Raw genomic sequence first — 16,680 nt, 5'->3', positions numbered from 1 at the left:
CATTTTATATTCGTGATTGTGTGTCTGTGTTGGTGTGTATGTGCATGTGTGATAAACCATCTATTAGTCTGAACATTAGTTTTAATGAGGAAATGACTAAGCATGTATTTGCATGTGCTGAGAGGTCTTCAATTATTTTTACTTAAACAAAAATATGTCTTAAAATGTAGAGAGGTTCTTAGGTTTATATATAATAGTTACCATTTATTGTATACTTATAATTGACCAGACTCTTTATAATTTTATTAAATTTTTATAAAAATTCTCTGAGGTCAACTTTATTAGGCCCAGTTTATAAAAGAGATAGTTCATAGTCTAAGAAGTTAAGCAATCAGAGCAAGGTCAAATATCCAGTAGGTGCTGTAGTAGGTATTTAAACCCAAGTCTTTTTCCTTCAAAGCCAATTGCTGTTTCGCTCTGCGTAATCATCTCTTAAACTAATGAATGTTTAATGAACGAGCCTTAAAAGTATTGATGCCAATATTTCTACTATTAGTCTTATCACTTTATTCATCCAGCCAATCATCCAACAAACATTTCTTGAAGCAACAACTTGCTAAGCAATTGCAATTTAAAAAAAAAAAAGCCTAAGGCATAGCATTTGTCTATGCCACTGCAGTGAATTTCACACTTTAGAAAGTAAATAGACATGCAGACAAATAAGTGTAGATTATGCTAGGGGTATACACAAAATACTATCAGAACCAAAAGAGAGTACCTAATTTCTAGGTGAAATGGGAGAAGGAAGGTCAGGGAAGGCTTCCAGATGAGAGAACGTTTCAGAAAGTTCAAAGATGAGCCGAAATTTGTCTAGAGTCACACAGGAAGGGATGCCATGATCCTCCTAAATGATGAAGTTCTGGTCATAGAGGCTTGACAAGTAATAAAAATGAGTTACATTTTTATAGTCAGAGGCTTTGGTCTATGTTAGATCCACTCACCACAGACCATGGAGGACAGAAATGAGGTAGGATGGGGTGTGAGTGAAAATAGAGATAATTGGCATTTCAATAGAAATTGCTTGAAACTGAGCCTGATTTCATTGGTTCTGTTGCATAATTCCTAACATAATTGTATGTAAAAATTATTTAATGTTCTATCTTGTATCATATTTTTTTCTCTCACTCCAGTCCACAATCCTTCCCTCCCGGTAAACCTCAAGATTCTTGAGAGGAGCACTCAGAGTACAAGTTGACTGGAAATGAAATCAGAATATCTCCTTAGCCAAGTCAGTGTTCTAGTGGCGGATTCAGAAATGACATCTGACAGTTTCGTCCTTTTAAATCAAACTCTCATCCCTGACATTGTTTCTTTAATAACTCTGGAGAATTTTGAAAAACAATGTGTAACCATCCACTGAAAACCAAGGCATTTTCCACTTGTGATAATAATTTACAGAGGGGAAAGAAAGTTTGTGTGGTTTTTAGATTCAACACAGGAAGAACAGAACATCAAGTGCTATTCAGACTGAGAGACAAGGACTTGAAATCTCTCCTCAGTGAATAAAGTTATTTGGAGAACAATTTATTTATTAAAAATGTGTGTGTTGCTATGACACAAATTTGCAACAAGCAAATAACTTCTCTAAAGTTGCTGATTCCTAAAAGGCAGTCTTTGTGCATTGTGCGTGTATGGTAACCTGGGCTGTCAAACAGGACGCCCTGTCACCTCAGGGTCAGAGTGAAATCTGAACATGTATGTCCCTCCCCTGGTGGCAAAGGATATATAACTGACTCAAAAAATTGGCGAGAAATTCCTCGATTCAATGAATTGCTTGTTATTATTTTCCACCATAGGAAAAACATTGATGCTTAAATAGATCTGGATTTGTTAAGTTTAAGAGAGGCTTTTGGTCCAACACATGAAAATTCTGTTATCTTTCTTTGGATTGCATGTATTTATTTTGTACTTTTCCTTAGAATATATTTAACAAATTACTTGGGATGAAAAGTTAGTGAAGCAGTAGTGTTGGGATGGGTTGAGTGAAGAGGGTTGTAGACCATTAGGAAGGAGAAAGAAAATTGTCCTGGTATGTTCATCGATGCCTATAAACTAATAATAAAAACTAATATTAAGAGGATAAAATTTCATAGAAACAGTTCGGCTTCAAATAGACACATGCTTTTCTAACCAATAGTATTGTTCAATAGCAAAGTGTCACAATATCGGCTGCTGAGAAGCCAGGCTTGAAGGCATAACGCCTGAGTTAGAATCCTGGCTCAGCCACTACTTGCTCTGTATCCTTAGGAAAATAATCCCTCTGTGGCTTATTTTTCTTAATTGCAAAATGAGGGTAACCACAGTGCATAATTTATAGAATTACTAAGAAGAACAGGTGAATTAATGTATATAAATTGCTAAGCACATTGTCTTGTATACAACAATAAAAACTTACAATCTAGTTAACTTTCACTGAATAATTCCTACATGCAGGCACAGTGCCAAGAGTTATATGTGTATTATTTCATCTAATTCTCACAATAACCCTGTGATAATGTGAATATTATTCTTCCCCTCTTTATAAATGGAAAAAACTGGGGTGTTAGGTAAGGAATGGAGGCCCAAGGTCTCACAATAATCACAACAATGGAAAAAGGATTTAACCCAGGCAGTCTCACTCCAGAGACCGCGGTTGTAATCACTGATCATGTTTGGGGTTAAGTATGCTCCTGGATCATTGAAAGTATTACATAAATAGTAGCCATTCTTCCTCTTGTTATTAATAATGAAGTAGTTGCCTTAGAAAGCAAGGACCTGGAACTATTCAAATTTTGGCTAATCACCCTCCAAGAATTCTGGATGAAGAATGACTACATTTAGTAGAAAATTACTCTACACAGGCTTTGGAAACAAGATGATGTAGATCAAAATACTGACTCTGCCACTTACTACTTAGGTGACCCTGGACAAAATGTTTAACAACGGTGGAAGTCTCACTTGTCTGTATAATTAAGATAGTAATATTTGCATTGTAAAGATTCAATGAGAATAATGTACATAGAATTTAACCCACTGATCGTCACACAAACAGTACCTGGCAGGTGATAGAAATAATTTCTAATATTATATTTATGTTTATTTAGGTTTTTGCTTCTCCAATCCATTTTATTCTCTAATCTCACCATTTTATGTTGGGCTACTTAATATCTTAGAGGAGATATTTTTTTTTTCAGATGGTTCTGTTACTATATCAAGGAAAAAGACAAAACTGGGTACCCTAAATTAAAGGAAGATAGAAGACCATTGGAAGTAGAGGAAGCAGCGCTAAAAATAAAGAAGAGAGGAGATGTAGGAGACCTCTATGACTGACTTCTCATTTTGGCCTAAATCTGGTGCCATTGCTAAGCATAGTTAATTCACTGCGAAATGCCTGTATTCGCCCACCAAGAATGAGAAAATGACCCCTTATGGGTCAAGCAGGGTCACTGTACCTAGTTATACCTTCAGAGGCAGTGACTCTAAGCCTGAATCCACTGAAAGAACCATGGTGAGTTCTGCATTGGTCTTGATGACAGAGCTGTGATACTTAATCAGAGATGAATGACCCTGACTGGAACACATCAAGGTGAATATCCCCAAATGCAACCTATTTAGGTAAACTTATTGGGTTCAAATTACACATTTAACTCTTTAAGGATCACCTCAAAGTCATATTTTTTATAAAAATATTGACCCTGATTCAGATAAATTTAGCATCCTTTCTTATAGAGAAAAATAAGTAATTATTAACAGGTCTATTTTAATTTTGAGTGTTTTTTATCCTGTTATAATTTGGAGCTATGCAAAGGGATGGGAGGGAGGAGGAAGGAGGGCATTCTAGGGAGAACCAAGTATCACAAAAAGAATGAAATGGAAGCCGAAAATTCAGGCTTCATGTGCTTCTCCCACTATAGTTAGGCTGTCACTAATGTGGCTATTAACTTTTCATGTTCAGATTTATTATGCTGTCATTATAGCACTTTACTTTGCTGATGTATCAAACCACTATTACATATTTGTTGGCATCTCATCTATTTAAGGGAAACAAGTGATTACCCGTTGCCAAGGAGACTAATAAGGAGTGTGCAAGCAAAGGACTGCAGAGTACTTGTTAGAAGATAACAAGTCGCTGGTATTTTATTTTTGATTAAATCATAAACTACCTTATTGTTTGAAGAAAAATCACCTTCTCACTCCCATAGAAAACTAGAGCACTTATTCAAAGGATAACCCTACAGAATTCTTAAAAATAAAATAGATACACATGATAGACCTAAAATTTTTTGGAAAATAGTAACTTATACTAAGCTTCCCTAGAATGGAAAGTTACTTCTGGGATTTTTGATCAGAGAGCTATGGAATCAAATCATGGACAAAGTGTTTCTGAGAAACACAAGACACAGGTTTTAGATGTGAACTGCAGATTTCCACGGACTCTGACGTGTGTTTCAAGAAAGTAACATGGGCTTTAGAGTTAGGCAAATCTGGGTATTATTGTTAACATTGCCCAAATTATTTGCCTTTTCATATTTCATTCCTTGCCTATAATATAGAAAAAATGATACATACTACAAGCAATGTCGTGACAATTAAATAAAATAAATTTCACAACTTGCCTAAAACATGTTACTTCCATGAATGGAAATTCAGGTCATTATTCATTAAATTCAAGCATTCATTGAATATCTGTATTCACTTAGGCATACAAGTATGAATAAGACATGGCACAGTCTCTAAATTCAGATTGTTACAGCAGTCTAATAAGAGATTCAGATACATAAATATATAATTTCAATACGATGTTTTCAGTATGATTGCAGAGTGTATTTGTTGGGGTAATGCTAATGTAATAGATAAATCCCTAAACCTCAGCAGTTTAACACTTTTTACTAATGATTTCAACATAGGTTCCTAAGGTCGATGGGCTCCCTGGGTTCACTTAGCATGCAGAATCCTTTCATCTTATACCTCCATCCTCTTCTGTAAACATTGTTTAATCTTCAGTGTTGTGGATGGAGGATTGCGCTACAGAGGTTTCCCATGTCACTTCTGTTTGAATTCTAATGGCTAGACATCAATTACATAGCTGCACTTGACCACAAGGGAGACTGGGAAATGCCATCTAGCTATGAGCCCAGGGAGGAAGAAGTGTTTCATGAATATCTGAATAGCATCTGCAACCCAGAGTGAAGCACAAATCAAAAGAAACACAAAGCAGGACCACACTTCAAACTGGGGTGGATGGTGAACAGGGTAAAAGAGAAAACTTTCTAGAAGAAATGATAATTCAATTTTGTTGAAAAATGAGTAAATATTTTCTAGTCAACAAAACACAAGAATGGCATTTGAGGCAACAAGTATTATCTTTTTATTTCTGGGCAGTCTTGTGCTGTTTTGGCATCAGCACACCACAGTTTGTTTATTCATTGATCTATTGATGGATATTTGGTTGCTTCCAGTTCTGGGCCAGCACGAAAAAGCTAGTATGAACATTTGTGCATAGATTATTGAATTGACATGTGTTTTTGTTTTTCTCTGGTAAATACAAGGAGTAAAATGACAGGGTCATATGGTGGGTATATATTTAACTTTTTAAGAAATATGCCAAACCATTTTCCAAAGTAATTATTTTCTACTAGTAGTTTATGAGAGTTTGCAATTGCTCTACATTCTTACCACTGTATGATCAGTCCTTTTAATTTTATCATTCTAATAGATATATAGTGGTATCTTATTGTGGTTTAACTGGCTGTTCTAAAGACAAATAATGTAAGAGTTATGTGTATTTATTTGTCATCCATGTATCTTCTTTGGTTAAGAGTGTCTTCAAATATTTTGCTCCTATCTCCCATTTTAATTGGGTTATTTATTTTCTTATTATTGAAGTCTGAAGAATATTTATATATTCTATATTCAAGCCCTTTATCTGATATATTCTTTGCAAAAATTGTGTTCCCCCCCCCAACTTTGTGGCTTTTATATTCATGCTTTTAACAGTGACATTTGAAAAGCAGAACTTCTTAATTTCAATGACATTTAATTTATCATTCTCTTTTATAAGTCTTGGTTTTGGTGTCAAATCTAAGACATCTTTGCCTACCCATGGGCACAAATGTTTTCTCCTGTGTTTCTTTTTTTTCTCTAATATATATTTTTTTCAATTACAATCGGCATATGATATAATATTAGTTTTAAGTATACAACACAGTGATTAGAATTTATATAAATTACAAAGTTATCACCCCAATAAATCTAGCACCCATCTGACACCTTACATAGTTATTACATTATTTTTGACTACATTCCATATGCTATACTTTACATCTCTATAACTATTTTGTAACTACCAATTTTTCACCCCCCCAAACCCCCTCCCATCTGGCAACCATCAAAATGTTCTCTTATCTACGAGTCTGTTTGTTTTGTTGGTTTCATTCTTTAGATTTCACATGTACGTGAAATCATGTGGCATTTGTCTTTATCTGTCTGACTTACTCCACGCAGTACATTACCCTCTAGGTCCATCTATGTCATTGCAAATAGCAAGATTTCATTCTTTTTTATGACTGAGTACCTTTTTATCCATTCACCCATTGATGGACACCCAGGTTGCCTCCTATCTTGATTATTGTAAATAATGCTGCAATGAACATATGGATACATATGTCCCTTCGAAGTAGTGTACTGAGTTTCTTTGGATAAATACCCAGAAGTAGGATTACTGAGTCCTTCTTTATCTATTGTTATAGCCATTGTTTTAAAGTATATTTTGTCTGGTATAAGACTTGCTACCCAAGCTTTTTTGTTTGTTTTCATTTTCATGTAACATCTTTTTTCATTACTTTCATTCTGTGTGTCTTTTGATCTGAAGTAAGTCACTTATAGGCAGCATATGTAAGAGTTTTGCTTTCTTATCCATTCAGCCACCCTATCTTTTGAATACTTAATCCATTTACATTCAAAGTCATTGTTGATAAGTATGTAGTTATTGCCATTTTATTATTCATCTTTTTTATCTTTTTTCTTCTTCTTAAAGAAGTTCCTCTGTTTCAATGATTCTGGCTTGGTGATGATGAACTCCTTTAGCTTTTTTCATGTCTAGGAAACAAGCCATTTGATTGGAAAAGCCCCTGGAGACCTGCAAGTTGAGTAGTGCAGGATATCAGAGCAACCAGTGTTAGCTAGACTGATAGAAACTCAGATATGGCCACTGCCTGGGTTAGCATGCTGGGTGGGGGCAGGGTTCATCAAAGAAACAATGCCCTCTGCTAGTACTTCTGTGTGGGAGAAAGCTGCCCCTCTAGCCCTTGCCCTGAAGCCAGACAATTTAGTTTCTCTAAAATTGGTCCCTGATACCTTTTGAACTGCTGCTCAAACACTGCAGTTCCCAGCGAGTTCATCAGCAGGTAAATCCATGCACTGGCCCTTTAAAAGGAATACCTGGGACTCCTGAAGCCCTTGGTCTCACTCAGCCACAATCTCTGCTCATCCAGATTTTGTGGGGCCTTCTCTTCCCAGCACTGAAACCCTTAGTTGGGGAGTCTGGTGTGAGGCTGGGGTCCCTCACTCTACCAGAGGGACCTCTGCAGCCATGATATCACTCCCGATTTTTAACCACCACACGCATGTGTGAGATCATCCCATTCTGCATCTCTGCCCCTCCTACCAGTTATCAAGATAGTTTCTTCTGTGTGTCCCCAGTTGTAGGACTTCTGCTCAACTAGATTTCAGGTGACTCCCAATGATAGTTGTTCTGTAGTTTAGTCGTAATTTTGATGTGGTCATGAAAGGAGGCAAATGCAGCATCTACCTACCTACTCCACCATCTTGACTAGAATCCCTCCTATGTTTCTTCTAGAAATTTTATAGCTCTAAGTTTTACATTTGGATCTTTGAACCAATTATATACATTTTAATATATGGTGCAAAACATAAATTCAAGCTCTTCTTTTGCATATGGGTATTGAATCATTTCAAGAGTATATGTTTAATATGCTATTAGTTCTTCAATTTAGTTGTGTTTACATGCTTACTGAAAATCAGTTGACTATTTCTGGGCTACATATTCTATCTCATTGTTCTAGTCATCTGTCTTGGTATCAATATCATACTGTCTTGATTCCTGTAATTTTATAATGTCTTAAATCAGGTAGATTTAGTCCTCTAACTTTGATTAAAAAAAAAAATAGGCTCTTGTGTTTCCATATAGAATTTAAACCCAGCTTGCCAATTTCTACAAAGTAGTCTATTGGAGTTTTGAGTGAAAATATGTTTACATTAATCTTTATGTAAATTTGGGGAGAATTGATATGAAGCTGGTATATTGCCCATTTATTATGGTTTTCTTTAATTTCTCTCAGCAATGTTTGAAAATTTTCAGCTATAGTCTTTCACATTTTTGTAAGATTTATCCACATTCATATTCTTATATGAATGGAATTTTTAAAATTTCAATCTTATTATTTGTTATAAATATATAGAAATAAAATTCATTTTTATATACTCATATTATAGCCTAAAATATTAAGAATCTCAGTTATTAATTTTAACATTATTTTTTGTAGATGCCATCAGATTTTCTACATGGACAATCATACCATCTGTGAATACTGACCATTTTGCTTCTATCTTTTCTGTCTAAATCATTAGACTAGTAAGAACTCTAGTACAATGCTAAATAGAAGGGTTGCTTCAAGTTTTGGGGTATTACAAATAAAGCTTTCTTATTTCTTATCTTAGAGGAAAATCATTTAGTATTTCATTATTAAGTAAATACTAGATGAAAGTTTGTTTTCATAGCTGCCTTTTACTAGATTGAGGAAGTTTCCTTCTGTTCCTAGTTTATGCAGTTTTTATCATGAATGAACATTGGATTTTGTCAAAAGTTTTTCTGAATCTATTCAAATGATAATATGGTTTTTCTTTCATAGTATGGCAATATGATGAATTTTTCAATATTAAGGCAACTTTGCATTTCTCAGATAAACCTTACTTGGTAATGAAACATCATCCTTTTTATGTATTGTTTGACTTGCTAAAATTTTGTTAAGAATTTTTGTATCTATGTTAATGAGCAATTTGGGTCTATAGTTTACCTTTCTTGTAATCTCTTTGTCTCTGTCTCTGTCTCTGTCTCTGTTTCTGTCTCTGTCTCTGTCTCTGTCTCTCTCTTTCTCTCTCTCTCGCTCTGTAGCAAACTAATTCTTGCCTCACGGAATGAAGTAGAAAATATACTCTCTTCAATTTTCTGGATATTTTGTCTAAAATTGGTATCGTTTATTCCTTAAGCATTTGGTAAAATTTTCAAGTAAATCCACCTGGTCCTGGAGTTTTCTTTGTGGAGAGAACTTTGATTACAAGTTCAATTTTATTAATAGATGCAGGAATACATGTTATATAATTCTTGTTCAATGAGCTTTAGAAGTTTGTGTGTTTAAGAAATTTGCTCATTTCACCTACTTATCAAATATATTGGCATATACTTTTTGTGATATTCCTTTGTTATTCTTTTAATATCTGTAGACTATATTGATGTCATCTCATACTTGATATTTGTAATCTTGTTTCTCTTTTTCATGATTAATTTTGTCAATATTTATCAACTTTATTAATCTCAAGAAACCTACTTTTGATTTTTTATTTTTCTCTACTATTTCCCTGATTTCTATTGATTTCTGCTTTAATTTATATTATTTCCCTCTTCTGTTTACTTTGTTCCCATTTTTATTTCTAAAGGTGGAAGCTGAACTCTTTGATTTGAAATCCTTCCTTCCTTCCTTTCTTCCTTCCTTCCTTCCTTCTTTCCTTCCTTCTTTCTTTTTTTCTGTTTTCTAATATGAGCATTTAGTGCCATATCTCCCTGTGTGTACTCCATTAGCTACATCTCACATATTATGATTTACAAATGTTCAAAATGCTTTCTAACTTCCTTGTGAATTTTTTCTTAGACCCATGTGTTATTTGGAAATCTATTGTTTAATTACAAAATATATATGGATTTCTCAAATATCTTGTTATTGATATCTAAATTAATTTCATTTTTATTAGGGAACATACTTTATATTATTAAAAATGCATTAATATTTGTTTTATGGTCAACAATATGATCTTCTTTGGTGAAAGTCTAATGGGCACTAGAAAAGAATATGTATTCTGCTGGTTTTGTTTGGAGTTCAATAAATATAGATTAGGGTAAGTTGATTGATAATCTTAAAGTATTCTACACTTTTTGCTGATTTTCTGTTTTCTTCTATTAATTATTGAGAGAAGCTTGTTGAAACCTCTGATGATAATGATAGATGTGCCTGTTTCTCTTTTTAGTTCTATCAGTTTTTGCTTCATCTATATTTAAACTGTGTTATAATATAAAAAACATTTAGGATTGTAATATCCACTTGGAGAATTGATCCCTCTGTCATTGTGTAATGTCTTTTCTTATCCATGGTAATATTCTTTGTCTTAAGATCTCCTTTGTTTGTTATTAATATAGCCACTTAGTTTTTAATTATTGTTATCATGGTGCATTTTTTTCCTATTCTTTACTTTTAAGTGTTTATTTTTTAAGTAAGTTTCTTCTAGGCAGCATATAGTTGAGTTTTGCTCTTTTATCCAATTTTACAATTGCTGCTTTTTAATTGTGTATTTGGACTATTTAGAGTTAATGTGATTATAGAGATAATACAATTGTGATTATATGAAAAACAAGATTTGTCCTTCTTTTAGAGATATATAGTAAAATATTTCTGGTTGAAATGATAAGATATTTAAGATTTTCTTTAAAATAATCTGAGAAGTTGAAGCATTCGGGTCTATGGATAAAAAAAAAGATTGGCTAGAAGATATACGATAATAAAAGTAATGGGTAAGTGGAGGTTTATTATATGATTCTATCTTATTTGCATTTGACATTTTCCATAATAAAAAAGTTTTTGTTTAAAAAAAAAAACGGATTTTAAAACTTAGAACTTGGGAGAATTGTTGGGGTAAAAGCAGGTTGCCAATCTTTTTCCCAACAACCATCTTCTAGCAACTGGCCAAAATAATTTAAAAAGAAAAGTTGATAATTACTCACCTAAGGAATGGTCCACACTTCTTATCACAATTCTAGAGACATTTCTGCTATATATTGTACTGATTAGATTGTTTTGAAAGTAGATATCAAGGGCCAGAGCATGAATTTTCTTCCAAGAGAATGATAAATTATTCCCATAATTGTATAGTTTGAGCCAAACATAATAAAATGCTATAATTAAACAGATGTGCTGAAAAATTCTAGAGAAGTAAAGAGGCAAATATTTTGAATTTCTTTTCTGGCCACATTCTGACAAATATTTTTAGATGCCTCTTCTCAGTTAGGCACTGTCTTAAGGTACTGATGATATCATAGTGATCTGGGAAGACAGAAACTATGCTCTGACAGATCTTACATTCTAGAGGGGAGACAGAAAAAGGAAAAAAAAAATAGATTTATAAGCTAGAATTCAAGGTACTGATTAATGCAGTGAATAAAAATGAAATAGTCCAAGAAAGTAAGAAGAGAGAGAAAGTCTTACAGAAAGAGACACTGGGGAAGAAGTCTCTGAGGAAGGCGTGTTTTAGTATGGCTCTGAATAAAATGAGTGAGTAAGCCATGTCAATGTAAAAAGGAAGAAAATTCCAGGTAGTAGGAACAGCAAGTGCAAAGACTCTGAAGCTGAAATATGGTTGACATAGTTACAGATCAATAGTACTTCATACTTAGTGCTTTCAGAATTAGAAAAGAAAATGTAAATCTCTGCAATTTTTCTATAATTTACTTTCTTAATAATCAATTATACCAGTTCCTTCTGATATTAGGTTAACTTCTAAATCTGAGAGAACATGGTCTAGAGGTTAAGAAAGATTGGGGGGAAACAGGAATAAACCAAATTAGTATCATGTTCACATTTCTAGCCTAATAGTTGTCAAAGTAACAGCATGGAGGAAATAAGTGTGTGGCCTTACCAAACCTAGTATCTAACCAATATCTTTCCAACATAGCTGGTCCTCTGGTGATGGGGACAACTTCCAGAAAATAGAAACAACCTCCCAATATATTTTTTAAACATGACCCAGCTGCATACTGTCTATAAGAAACTCACTTTCCCCATAGGTAGGTTAAAAATAAAAGGATAGGAGAAAATATATCATCTAAACATTTATCAAAGTAAATCAAATTTGGGTATATTAATATTAATTAAAGTAGTCTTTAAAACAAGGAAAATTACTAGAGAAAGAGAAGCACATACAATGGTAAAAGGTCAATCCAACATGAAGCATGGTAATCCTAAATGAGCATGCACCGAACAACAGAATTGCCAAATATAGAAAGCAAAATCTTATAGAACTGGAAAGAGAAATAGAAGAATTCAAAATTTTAATGGGAAGTTTTAACAACTCTCTCACAACAAATCACAGAACAGCTAAACAAGTAATTAGCAAGATATAAAAGAACTCCAAACTATCAACCAAAAGGATCTAAATTATATTTATAAAACATTCTACTCAACGACAGTAGAATATATATATTTTTTCAGGTGCCATGGAAGATGTACCAAGATAGAATATATCCTGTACCAAAACACAAACCTCAACAAATTGAAAAGATGTATAAAAATTGTGTTGTTTTGAGCATATTGGAATCAAAGTAGAAAGTAATAATAGAAACATTGGTGGAAAATCTCTAAACACTTGGAAACTAAATAAGACACTTCAAAATAACTCTTGAATCCAAGAGGAAACCTCAAGAAAAATGGAAAATACATTGATCTTGAATAAAAATGAAAATAAACAAAATTTGTGGGCATAACTGTGGCAGTGTTGAGAGGAAAATTTACAGTGTTAAATATATTCATTACAAATAAAGAAAAGCCTCAAATCACTAATCTAAGCTAAGACTTCAAGGACCTTGGAAAAGAAGAGCAAAATTATTCCAATGTAAATTAGAAGGAAGAAAATGATAAAGATAATTGCAGAAATCAATAAAATTAAAAAGAGAAAAAAATAGATAAAATCAATGAAATAAAGATCTGGGTCTTTGAAATGTGAATACATTTGTCAAACCCCTAGCAAGACTGGAAAAGAAAAAAGAGAAAAAATACAAATTACCAGTATTAGAAATTAAATAGGAAGTAGCACTACACACTGTACAAATATCAAAAGGATAATAAAGGAATACTGCAAACAACTCTACAGTCATAAATTTGATGATTTAAACAAAATGGATCAATTTCTCAAAAACACAAAATACTACAATTCACACAATATGAAATAGATCATTTGAAATACTCTATACTATTTTAAAAATTTGTAATTGATAAATTCTCCAGAAGGAAATCTACAAGTCCACATGGTTTCATTAGAGAATTCTTCCAATGTTGAAGGAAAAATTAACAGCAATTCTTTACAATCTCTTCAGAAAATTGAAGTGAAGTAAATGCTTCTCAATTAATTTGTGTTGTATTACTATAATACCAAATAGAGACAAAGATATCACAGAAAAAAACAAACTATAGACTGATTTCCCTCCTGAATATAGAGGCAAAAATCCTTAACAAAATATTAGCAAACAGAATTCAGCATTATAAAAAATAATTTTATATCATGATCAAGCGAGAACCAGAACATAGAACAAAATGACAAAAAGAAGACAGTAACTAGGTCATGAAATAATTTAAAATGGAACAATGTAATCAATAAACACAAACATACAATATCAGTTAATGTTATAAAACAAAATCCAATCTTGTGCTGTCTATAAGAGACTAATGAAAAATTGATTTAGCAAGGTTGACACACAAAAAGGATGGGCAAATTTATAACATTAAAATGTAAACAAAAGTATTGGATTCTTATTAATATTAGATAGAGTTCTGGCTTAAAAAAATTAAAAGACACCTAGCAGGAAGTTTACATGGAAGATATTATGGTCATAAACCTATGGGTACCTTGCAATCAAATATATAAAGCAAAAAAATTTTAAAGCATCACAATAAATCAAAAGAAATACATTAATACTGCAAAATGCTAATATTTTTATTAGTCCTTAAGAATTCAAAAATAGATTTCTTTAGAATTCATTGGTATGCAAGTGACAGAAATTATTTAAAATTTAGTACCCCAAGTAAGGAATCTTTGATGAAAGTCAAGGGGTAGAATTCAGATATCTTTCTTCAATGTTATTATTATTACTGAGCATTTCTCTCTTCTTTCTCCACTGTCCTCTGTATCTCATCCCTTTTCTTTCTCTCGCTTGCTCACTTTTCCTTTCTCCACCTCTAGGCTCTACATTTCTGTACTTTGGCTTTCGTTCTGTATAAGTACCTTTACATTTACATCATCCGTATAACTGGCAATATAAATATAATAAGATCTTATCTTTCCTAACAATCCTAGCAAATGAATGTGGTTATATCTGCCTGTTATGAGTCAAATGAACTTCTGTGATTAAGTCCCTGTGACCAGCCATAGAATATTCTGATTGGCTAATACTGAGTCACATGCTTATCTCTGGGGCTGAGATAGGGTCAGTCTCATTCAAACCACGTGGATTGAATAATTAACATAAGAAAATTAAAGTATTAGTATCCAAAGAGAAAAACAAGGTAAGCAGGAACAGGCAACAAATGTCCACTACAAAGATTTGAATAATACAATTAATAAAATTAGCCTTACAGATACAGACACCTGAAGTTTTACCCTCTTTTCCTGCATATCAGATCATATTAATATGTGTATTATGTTTCTGCTAGATTGCAGCTCTCTCGAATTTATAGCAATCTATTTCCTGTCCTTATACCCTGCCCCTACTGATGCAAATTATTTAAGCTTTCTTATTTCTTCTAATAGTTCTAGGAATCTACAAAAGTCCACAAGTTCTCATTGGTAATTTTTAAACTATTGCTGTTACTGCCACCCCAGCTCTGTAGAAGCCAACCTTCGTCATTCTGGTTGTGTAATACCCTAGACTCCATGTCTTACCTGTGATTAACCTCTTTCCAGCAACCTTTCAGTTCTTATCAGAACTGAGCCTCAAAATGGTAAATGCCTTCTCCTAATTTTCATCCTGGGGCACTGCTGGTCTGTAGAGTATATTTTCTCTCTTTTGTACCATTTTCCAATCGCACATAGAGCCTCTTCCCTCTCTTACCTGCAGTACTGCAGAAAACTGATAATACTTAATAAATTTTATTATATATTTCAAAAGTACAATAAAAAATCAATGACTTATGATATATGCGTAGTGGGCTTGAATAGACTCTCAGCATTTACTCATGGGGTCCACTACAGGTCCTTCCTTGTCTGGCCCCTAACTTGTTGTCTCCTGCTCACAAGCTGCCTTAAGAAAGCCTACACTTAGAGTGAAGGTCAATAAGGTACACAAATTTGAGAGAGCCAGTTCAGGACACAGCCATATCAGACAAAAAATATTATAATATATATCCACATTATGTTATTACTTTAGCACACAAAATATAAAAAATAAATGTTTGTTTAAAACTATGTATTATTACGTGTTATTTAATTTTCTGTTATATAAGTGCTATAATTTAAGAACAACAATAGGACTAAACAGTGACAATTAGCAATAATTAATAGTAGGACAATTAAATAATGTTTGCAAAAAATATAACAATAATTTATGTTCTTTTCTGTCCTTTGATATGGCACTTTAAATCTTTTAATTATTTATTGGATATGTATATTTCATAGGTTGCATTATGGTGTGTTCTAAAGATTCATAAATTTAAGAACTTTTAAAAGGAGAACATAAATATAATAGGACTAATTAAACAGATATTACCTAAATGTAAGAAAAACATAACAATGAAATGTTTTTATCCATTCTATGATGGGATACTTTTACTCTTTCTGGGTTTCCCCCATCACCCCGCCCCCAATAATACTGCTCTGAACTTTTTATAGCCTGTAGGATAACCTGTTTTTTCTTTTATATAAAAGAAAAATTATTGTAAAATGTAAAATTCACTTTGACTCACGGTTTTGCGCTTATCATTGTCATACTACATTGACTCTTGGTGCCAGTCCGATATGATAACATCAAACTAAATATCCTCTCAACAAAAGCTGTGAGCACAGAGCACTTAGAATTTTACTTAACAGCAACAGTAGGCCTTTTCGATTTATAAGGATTGGTTTTCAGTTTTCTAATAAAGTCCTGGTTTCTGGTCTGCCATGTAAAGAACTCTAAAGTTGTGTTTTCTGTCTTTAAAACAAGAAAATTCCAAAAAACCTGAAAATCACCAACTATTCCTCCATCTGTTAAAGAATCGAGGTCAAAGATCAAGACGCTACCCTAAAATTGGAGAGAAAATTTAATAAAGAGATTCACAGCTTATCTGCAGCCAGTACCAGCAGGAACACTTAAGCTATTGATCAATCGCTGGAGGTTTGGCACTGATGAATTTAAGAGTTAAAGCTCCAGGGCCCTCAGTTCAGGAAAGGGCCAGACTTTTGTGAGTTTCATGTTTAAGAGCCCCACCAGGTTATGAGGGTGAAGATCAGAGAAAAGCTCCCTCATACTTCTGGAATAAACAGGGGGAAAGCAGCAATTTTGAAATAAGCTCAGAACATTCTGTTCTCCTAAACAAAAGTCTACCCTCAAGGGCAACTGCTTTGTCAGAGCCTAAGAGACTTGAGACTTATCAGAACCTAATTGAACAA

Source organism: Pteropus vampyrus, unplaced genomic scaffold (genome assembly GCF_000151845.1).
Source record: "Pteropus vampyrus isolate Shadow unplaced genomic scaffold, Pvam_2.0 Scaffold1, whole genome shotgun sequence".
Classification (NCBI taxonomy): Eukaryota; Metazoa; Chordata; class Mammalia; order Chiroptera; family Pteropodidae; genus Pteropus; species Pteropus vampyrus.
Note: the sequence above shows the minus strand (reverse complement) of the source record.